Genomic DNA, 9,651 nt, shown 5'->3' with positions numbered 1-9,651 from the left:
GTGGCAGGAGGCCAGGAGAGTGGGGCTTGTGCAGTCCCTTGGGCCAATGAAGTTTGAAGGGGAATGCTCAACCCAGGAAATCCTAATATGCCAAGGTTGTGGGTTTGATCCACAGTCAAGGCACATACAAGAATCAACCAATGAATGCATAAATAAGTGGAACAACAATTCGCTATTTCTCTCTCATTCTTTTTCTCTCTTTCTCTAATATCAATCAATGAAAAATAAATCAGTGAAGAGAAGAAGAAATATACATTTACATTGTCTTTATAATTACATAATTACCTTTACCAGCACTCTGTTTTTTTCATATGATTTTGAACTACTGTCTGAGGTCATTTAGTATATCTTGTAAGGTAGGTATGCTAGCAATAAATTCTTGAATTTTTTTTAAAATTTAGAAATGTATTTCACTTTATTTTGAAAGCTATTTTTGCTGAACATAAAATTCTTGGTTGACAGTTTTTTTTCTTTCAGCATTTTGAATGTCATTCCTCTGACTTCTGGCCTCCATTGCTTCTGATGAGAAGGCAGTTGTTATTTTTATTAGGATTTCATTGGACAAAACAAATCATTTTTCTCGTGCTGTTTTCAAGATTTTTCCTTTTGTCTTTGATTTTTAATAGTTTACTACAATGTTTCTGGGCATGAATTTCTTCATATTCATCTTACTTGGAGTGCCTTAAGCTTTTTAGATGTGTAAATTAATGTTTGTCGTCAAATTTGTAGTATTTTCAGCCATAATTTCTTCATATATTTTCATGTTTCCCCACCATTCTCTTTTTTCTTTTACTCCTATTATGCATATGTTGGTGCACTTAACAGTATCCCACATTTTTCTAAGGCTCTATTTATTTTTCTATGTTCTTCAGATCTCATGTTCTCTGTCAACCTATCTACAAGTTTGATGATTCTTTCTTCTGCTAATTCTAATCTACTGTTGTGTCCTTCCAGTGGAGTTTTTATTTCAGTTCTTGTACTTTTCAACTTCAGAATTTCCAATTGGCTCTTTCTTATAATATCTATCTTTTTATTGATATTATCTATTTGAGATGATATTATCATCATACCTTTTTAAAATTCTTTATGCATGGTTTCCTTTAGTTCTTTGAACATATTTATAATGGCTGCTAAATCTGACATCTGGACCCTCTTAAAGGCAGTTCTGTTGCCTGCCTTTTTCATGTGTATTGGTCATACTTTCCTGTTCTTAGCATGTCTCATAATTTTTTTAAAAAAACTGTATTATATATTTATATGTATTATATAATTTTATAATATATGTTTATAATATAAAATATGTTAACATTTTAGGTAATATATTACAGCAATTCTGGATACCAACCACAGCTCCTATACAAAGCTTCTTCTTGCTATTTGCTTGTTTATCTATTTTGTGACCTGACTAGACTTTTTTTAGTGAAGTTTATTTCTCCTGCAGTTTACAGTCTTTGCTGTCACTCTTAGGATGGGATATCCTTGAGCATGTGCACTGTCACTTCGGGATAACAGTGTTTTTAACAGGGCTCTCTTTGTCTCTTTCTGTTACCTTGTCTTTCTCTAATGGTATCACACCCAACTGTTAGCCTCCACTAATTGCTGACTGATTGCCCTACTGTTTTCAACAATGCCCTGGGCATTAATTGTTTCACAGTCTGATACTATCAAATTTAAACCCTTTTGCAGAGATAGTCTTTGAGGCCAGTCTTTTGAGGTTTGTTCTGATCAAGGAGGGTTCTTCTCTGCTCTCTCTTCCTCTGCTTCTCTCTGGGAAACTTTTAGCTCAGGGGTCCTCAAACTACGGCCTGCGGCCCACATGCAAATACAAATATTGTATTTGTTCCCGTTTTGTTTTTTTACTTCAAAATAAGATATGTGCAGTGTGCATAGGAATTTGTTCATAGTTTGTTTTTTTTAAACTATAGTCTGGCCCTCCAACGGTCTGAGGGACAGTGAACTGGTCCCCTGTTTAAAAAGTTTGAGGACCCCTGTTTTAGCTGGTCTAAAGTTTAGCTTGTTTTTCTCATGGAGCTACTAGCCTTCTCTTAATTGCTTACCACTATTATCTCTGTTATGCCCAGATTTCAAGATCCCCAAAAGCCCACCAGGAGCCAGCCGAGTCCGATGCAAAAGCAAAGAGTCTTTATTCGAACTAGTTCGGCTCCCTGACCACACTCACTGATGCAACGGCAAGCCGAGTGGCAGAGAGAGGGAACTCTGTGTGGAGAGGGGTTTTATAGGGGGGTTGGAGTAAGGGGAGGAGAAAGGACTGTGGGCCCTGCCGATTGGCCAGGCGCAAGTCGGTGTCTTGTTACACAGGATGTGGTCATATCTATGGCGACTTCCCTTGATTGTCATTGGTTAGTTTAAAGAAGTCCTGGGTGTGGCTAGCAGAGGCTTGGGCTTCCGGGAAGAAGCCTTGCCGAGCACATGGCCAAGGTAAGATGGAGGGCGTAGCCCTTACCCTGGGGCAAGATGGAGGACGTAGCTCTCGCCCTTTCAATCTCCATTAATTTTCAGAGCACCCAATGGCTTGAATTTTCCCACACTCTGTTCCAAATAAAGTCAGTTCCCTTGGAGAGAGCATCAGAGCTCTGTTCTTATGGCCTCCCTCTCTCCCTGTACAAAACCTCTGTGCCACTGCTCTGAAGTTGGTGTCTTAGAGTGACAGCCATGTTTTATAAGGATGCAAGTGAGGACAGTAGCCTCTGGTCTTCTAAACTTGCCTCTCCCATTCTATGAGCAAACCAGGGTGAGGGCGATCAGGGCCCCAGTATTTTCAGCCTGCCATGCCTGAAATGGGGGTTACACCCTCTAAGTTGGAAATGGATTGAGGGAGAGAGTCTCCAGCCTCTCACTCACTCTTACCTGGAATAGAATTTCTGTAAAAACAACAAAAAAGAATTTATGTAACAGGGAACTGAGGGAGATAAGAAATGCTGGTGGTCTGCCATTTCCAGGGAGACACAGTAGCCCTCAACTGGAACTAGGGGTAGGGAGAGCCCTGTGTTCTTGGATGTACCTACCTGGAGAGGAGCCTCTGTCACAATGCAATGGGAAGGAAAGGGCAGGAAACAGGTCATAGCTCAAATGCCACAGTCTCTCAATCTTTTTTTTTTAACCAAGATTTAGTAGGTTTTCCTGAATAAATGTTTATTTTCTATGTGCCCTTAGAAAATATTTCAGATAATTTAAAAGGTTTTTTAAATTAAATTTTATTAGTTATGGTTGTTTTACTGGGGAGAAGATCTGTAGAGCTTCTCATGTCACCATTCCATAAACCATCTCACTTAGATCTTCTCTTTACTCCTGGTGTTCTAAGATTTCACAATGATGAATCTTGGTGAGAGGTTTTGCTTTGTTTTGTATTCATTCACTGTGCTGGGTACTCCGTGGACTCTTAATTAGACATTTTTGTTTTTCCTAAAAATGTTTATTGTGGGTTATCTATGTTCACCTAAAAATAAAAGGCCAAAGTGAGAAGCAACAAGCATTTATTTGAGATAAAAAAGAATAGCTATTCTGGAAGCACTAATTCAGGCAGAAACCCAAATAATGTTCTGATAAAGAGAAAAAGGCAAAGAGTATTTATGAGAAAGGGAAGGGGAACAATTATATCAATAGGAAGAAGGAATTTCTATAGGTGCAGATAAGCTAACTTAGTAACACTAAATTTAAAGAATGCTTTAAATTTTCAATCCAGGAGTCATTAGTTCAGTAATCATAACTGCTTTCTTATTATTCTTGCAAACAGTTCTTTGGAATACAACATCACCCTAGACCTAGTCCAAAGGTTATTTTGCCCTGTTTTTACATTCCAAAGGTTTGAGGCATAAGATGTGCAAGGCAGTACCTCTGGGATGGCAGCTCTGACTCCATTTTAAAGTGGCTCCATTTATATATCTCTTTTTACATTTCTATCTTTCCCCACTGATGCCTCTATCCTCTCTTTCAGGAAACTGAATCAGTTAGATGTTGAATCTCAGATTGATCAAATTTTGTCTCTTTTATCCTATTATCCATCTTTGTATCTTTCTGTTTAACCTTCTGAAAGGCTTCCTTGACTTTATCTATCACTTTGTTATCACATTTCAAATTTCTTGTTCTTTGATTGTTCCCCTTTTTGCAGTATCTTATTCATGTTTCAGGATGGCATATCTCTTCCACCCTCTCTGAGCTTATCAATGATAGTTTCTTTGAAGTTTCTTCTGTTCTTTGCAGCATCTTTGTTTCTGAGGTCTTTGTTTCTGAGTTCCTTTTTTCTGTTGTTTTGACCTCTCTTCCATGTTGGAGGCTTCCCTCCAATGTCTAGGGATTGGCTCTTTGTTTTGGGGCTGGACATCCCTTCATGTAGGCATTCTCATGGTACCTGGAGAGCACTTTCCATGGAGAAAATGTGAGCCACCCTTGGAGTTGGGCACACCTGGCTCAAAACCCAGCTCCATACCTTCCTGCTTTAGACTATAATAGGGTGAGTCCCCTGAGCATCAGTTTTTCTCTTAGTGAAATAAGGATAACAATACACCCTTGCAGAACAGCCATAGGAAAGTGCCTGGCATAGAACACTCAGGAAATGTGACATCCCAGCCTTCCTCATGCAGAAGTTGATCTAAGGCAGTGGTTCTCAACCTTCTGGCCCTTTAAATACAGTTCCTCATGTTGTGACCCAACCATAAAATTATTTTCGTTGCTACTTCATAACTGTAATGTTGCTACTGTTACGAATCGTAATGTAAATATCTGATATGCAGGATGGTCTTAGGCGACCCCTGTGAAAGGGTCGTTCGACCGCCAAAGGGGTCGTGACCCCCAGGTTGAGAACCGCTGGCTAAGGTATCAGTCAGTCCTTATTACCTGCACTAACCACTGATGCGTACTTCTCTTCCTCCTCTTTCCTTTCCTATTTGACCTCATGTGCTCATGGTTACACCTTTACCAATTGTGAAGGGAAGGCTATCTTAACAATAAGACTTTGCTGCCATGCTACCTTAAGCAGAATGATTAACAAGATATATTTTGGTGTCAAGTGGTCTTGGGATCTGCGCCTTGATATAACAATATGATGTGAAAGCAGAGTCACGCAGTGGTCCCAGGCCTTATTACAGTCAAAGAAATGAGAAGAGCCCTGGCCAGTCTGGTTCAGTTGGTTTAGCATCATCTGGTGTACCAAGAAGTCACTGGTTCAATTCCTGGTTAGGGCACATATCAAGGTTGCAGGCTCAATCCCCAGTAAGGGTTGTGCAGGAGGCAGCCAATCAATGTTTCTCTCATTGTATTTCTCACTGTCCCTTCTTTTCTCTCTCTAAAATCAATAAAAACATATTTTAAAAAAAGAATGAGAGGAGACTGGAACAATATGGTTTGAGGGACTCAGAGTCCATCCAACATAATGATCCTCAGTGACAACTGGCATCTGGACCCCTAAAAAACGTCCCTGTCTGCTTCTTTTTTTAAATATATTTTTATTGATTTCAGAGAGGAAGGGAGAAGGAGAGATAGAAACATCAATGATGAGAGAGAATAATTGATTGACTGCGTCCTACATGGGGATCAAGTCCGAAACCAGGGCATGTGCCCTGACGGGGAATCAAACCGTGACTTCCTGGTTCATAGATTGACGCTCAACCACTGAGCCATGCTGGCTGGGCCCTGTCTGCTTCTTAAAGAACTGGAGGGTTGTGTCTTAGTGCAAAAAGCACTTCTTCAAGTCTTCCAACATTCTGGAGACACCGACAGCTGCTGGACTTCGTATACCACACTCATGCTGTCCTGCCTCCCCTCCAATTCCTTTCTGCTGCCCCCATCTTGCTGCTCAAGCCCAAGCCAAGACTCTGTTCCTTTAGGGGTATCATCTCCAAGGCAGGGCCATGAACCAAGTGGGGGGGGGGAGGCAAGGGACAGGTTCTTCCAGGCAGGAGCAGCCAGTGGGGGTATCTTGGCCTTCAATGAGAATTTGCATTCTAGCCTCCTTCAGAGCATTCTACACCTGGCATCTGACTTCAAAGGCTCCCTGAGCTGGGCCTGGCCCTGTTCCTTCAGCTCTCTAAATCTGTCATGGTGGGTGCTCAACCCAGGAGTCAGGCCCTCCATGGTAACTTGGCCAATGCCACGCTGCAGCCAGTGCCTTCTGGGCAGGTTATTCCATACAAGGAATTCCACACACCTGAGCCCTCTGCTGAGAATGTGTGCACCCGGGCCCCATCTGTCACCTCCCACATTTCTGAGGGGGCATTGAGCACATATTCTAAGACCCCCTTGGCAACTCTACACCCCTAATGGGCTTCATGCAGCCTCCTGTGGGCATTGCACTACATTAGATCAGGTGGAACGAGGCAAAAACAGCAAAATGGCTCGGTCCCTGTCCTCCAGCTAGTTGAATGAAAAACAACACCGGCCAAGGGTTCAGTAATAAAGCTGTGGGAACCTAGAGGATGGACCTGGAAATGTCTTTTAGCTTGGTCTGGGTGATCACACAGGTGTGAACATCACATGCAAACTCATCAAGCTGTCCACTTAACATGTGTGTACTTCAATATATATGTTACACTTCAAAATTTTAATTTAAAAAATGAAATATATATGTTATAGTAGCCTTGGCCTGGAATGTTCTGGCTCATCTTCCCCTAGCCTCCTGGTCATTCATCTTCCTTATACTCACTTTCTAATAGTCCCCTTTCCCCATCACTAAATTAGGCCCCATGTTTACTCCTCTCAGAGTACCTGGTACTTCTCCTTCATGGCACTTATCAGTGTCTCTTCTTCTTTATCTGATAAGAGCCTGTCTTTCCCACTATACGGTGGGCCCCTGAGGGCAGGGAGTACATCTTCTGTTCCCCACTGTATCCCCAACACTGAGCACAGTGCCTGGCACAGGCATATGTACAGTGAAGATGGATCGAGTGGATGAATAAATAAATAAAGCATTGCATTATTTTACTTGATTAGGCAAAGGCCTTAAGTTGCCACACACTCTGTCCTATTCAGATGGAGTAAGAGGATGCTGTGCAGAGAGTGGGCTGTAGAGAGGGGCACTCCCTCCAGCACTGCTGTTTACCAGCTTGGGCCTCTATGAGTAACTTCACTACTCTGAGCTTCAGTTTACATAGTAGTTAAATGGGAACAGTACCCACCTCACAGGATGACAGGTGAATTGCAGTCATATATGCAAAGGACTGGCACACAATGCTCATAGTCTCCTTTCTAGGACGCTCATGAGAGGGGCATGTTCACATCCCAGGGCCTCTCATCGCCTGGGCAGGGGTCCTCTGCTGCAGCCCCAGAACAGTGGTGGGGATTGTTCTGGTAGGATTGCTCTGGAATTCTCAAACCTAGTGCCGGACCATCTTTGCTCTCAATGGTCTCAGAGTCACCGGCAAAGGGCACACTTTACTATCCCCATTTTTGACTGAGCAAGCAAAGGCTCTGAGCCCCAGCTGCATGGGGCACCCTCATCTACTCCAAGTGTGCCTGCTACCCTCACAGGTGCTCAGAGTACCAGGTGACCCTAGCTCTGCCTCAGTCTTGTTGGAGAGAGGGGTCTAAGTCCTTGCCATTCCTGTGCCTTTGTCAGCTTGCTCAGTTAAAAAAGGGGTAACTTTTTCTCATGCCCCCCTCTCCTGGAACTACCAATAGGGATAAGTAAATGGAGAAAACCTGACATGATTGAGGAGCCCTTCCAGGTACAAGCTTGTGCCAGGTAAGCCTTATCTGTTTCATTGTGAGACTGTTGGTCCAGGATATAGTATCTGAGCAGAAGGGATGGGGGTGCCAGCCCCTGGGCCATCAAAAAAATGACTCTGTCCTCAAGGGGCTGGCACTTGAGTCATCAGTGAAAACCCTTGGAATACATTCGGGTTGTGTTTAAAGCTACAAAATGCACAATCCAGTACCTGAGCTTTCCCAGACTATTTCAAGGGGCAATGTTGACCCTGCCCACTCTGGTAAGCCCCTCCTGCCTGCTCTGGACCACCCGAACCCTCAAACTAAACCCATTAGCTTTGGGTTCTGCAGGATAGGGCTCCTCCTGCCTCTATCTACCATGTCCAAGTTCAAAGCCAGACCCAGAACCTGGGCCAGAAGTGCTGTCTTCTGGCAATGCACCCTGCTCTTGCCCTCCCTGCCCTCTTTACTAACACCCAGAACCCCTTTAGAATTCAGTCCAGGTAGAACCTCTCCAGGTACCCTTTCTCACTCCTCTGACCTCCTCTGCAGGTTGGTGGGTTGTCCTGCAGGGCTCCCTTGGCACTTGCAGCTACTTAGCCCTCCCTAGGTTGGTCTATCTGCTCTTCTGTCTACTTCACTGAACTGGAAGTGCCCTGAGGACAGGACAGTGTCTGACACACAAAGTATAAAAAGTGAATGAGTACAAGAAGGTTAAGCATATATGGCAATGGGAATAATACATGGGAACTGTTTTTACTTTCTGCTCAATTTTGCTGTGAATCTAAAACTGCTCTAAAAAATAGTCTATTAATTTTTTTCAATTAAAGTTTACATTTAATATTATTTTATACTAGTGTCCTGGTGCACGGATTCGTACACATTGAAAGGAAATTAATTAGAAGAAATATTTTAATATTGCTATTTGCATCTTGCTAATGAAAAGAAAATAAGATTCTACCAAGTCTCCTATCTACCTACTCCAGAATTTCTGTGAGGATCAAATGAGATGAGGCATAGGAAAACACTTCACAGACATTTGGTTAAACTGTAAAATGTTTGCACCTGGCTATAAAGCAAGTTGGGTTCCTGGGCTGAAGAAACTCCAAGGAGACTAGTTGCTAGGGAGAGGAAGCTGGGCGTTGCTATGTGATGTCATTACCCGGCACCCACAGCGACCGTTTCCAGGCAGGGCTGGGCTGTGGGCCGCGTTTTGCACCATGGGGTCTTGGCAGTGTTGGCTGCAATTTGGTGGGGTGTCGCTCAGGGTGGTGGCAGGGCCTGTGTCCCACTTGGGGGGAGCCGAATGTTGGTGTGTTGGCACCAGGTCCACGGTGCCATTTATTTTTAAACTAGAGGCCCGGTGTATGAGATTCGTGCACTGGGGGAAAGGAGGGTCCCTCAGCCTGGCCTGTGCCCTCTTGCAGTCTGGGGCTCTCACAGTCTGGGACCCCTTGCTCCTTACCACCCGCCTACAGCAGAGGTGGGAGAAGCTCTTGCCACAGCCGCTGTGCTTGCCAGCTGTGAGCTCAGCTTCTGGCTGAGCAGCGCTCCCCCTGTGGGAGCGCACTGACCACCAGGGGGCAGCTCCTGCATTGAGCGTCTGCCCCTGGTGGTCAGTGCGTTCCACCATTTGGTCAATTTGGATATTAGGCTTTTATTATATAAGGATGGCCAGTGTGCATCAGTGGCAGCTCCTGAGTTGAGCATGTGCCCCCTGGTGGTCAGCGCGTGTCATAGCTACCAGTCTGATGGACAGACACTTAGCCTTTTTATATATATACTAGAGGCCTGGTGCACAAAAATTTGTGCACTCGGGGGGGAGAGGGGGTCCCTCAGCCCGGCCTGTGCCCTCTCGCAGTCTGGGACCCCTCGGGAGATAATGACCTGCTGGCTTAGGCCTGCTCCCGGGTGGCAGAGGGCAGGCCCAATCCCTAGGTGCAGCCCTGGTCGGGCTCAGAGCAGGGCCAATTGGGGAGTTGGGGTGCCGCC

Source organism: Myotis lucifugus, unplaced genomic scaffold (assembly GCF_000147115.1).
Source record: "Myotis lucifugus unplaced genomic scaffold, Myoluc2.0 scaffold_41, whole genome shotgun sequence".
Taxonomy (NCBI): domain Eukaryota; kingdom Metazoa; phylum Chordata; class Mammalia; order Chiroptera; family Vespertilionidae; genus Myotis; species Myotis lucifugus.
This window is presented reverse-complemented; position numbering follows the sequence as displayed.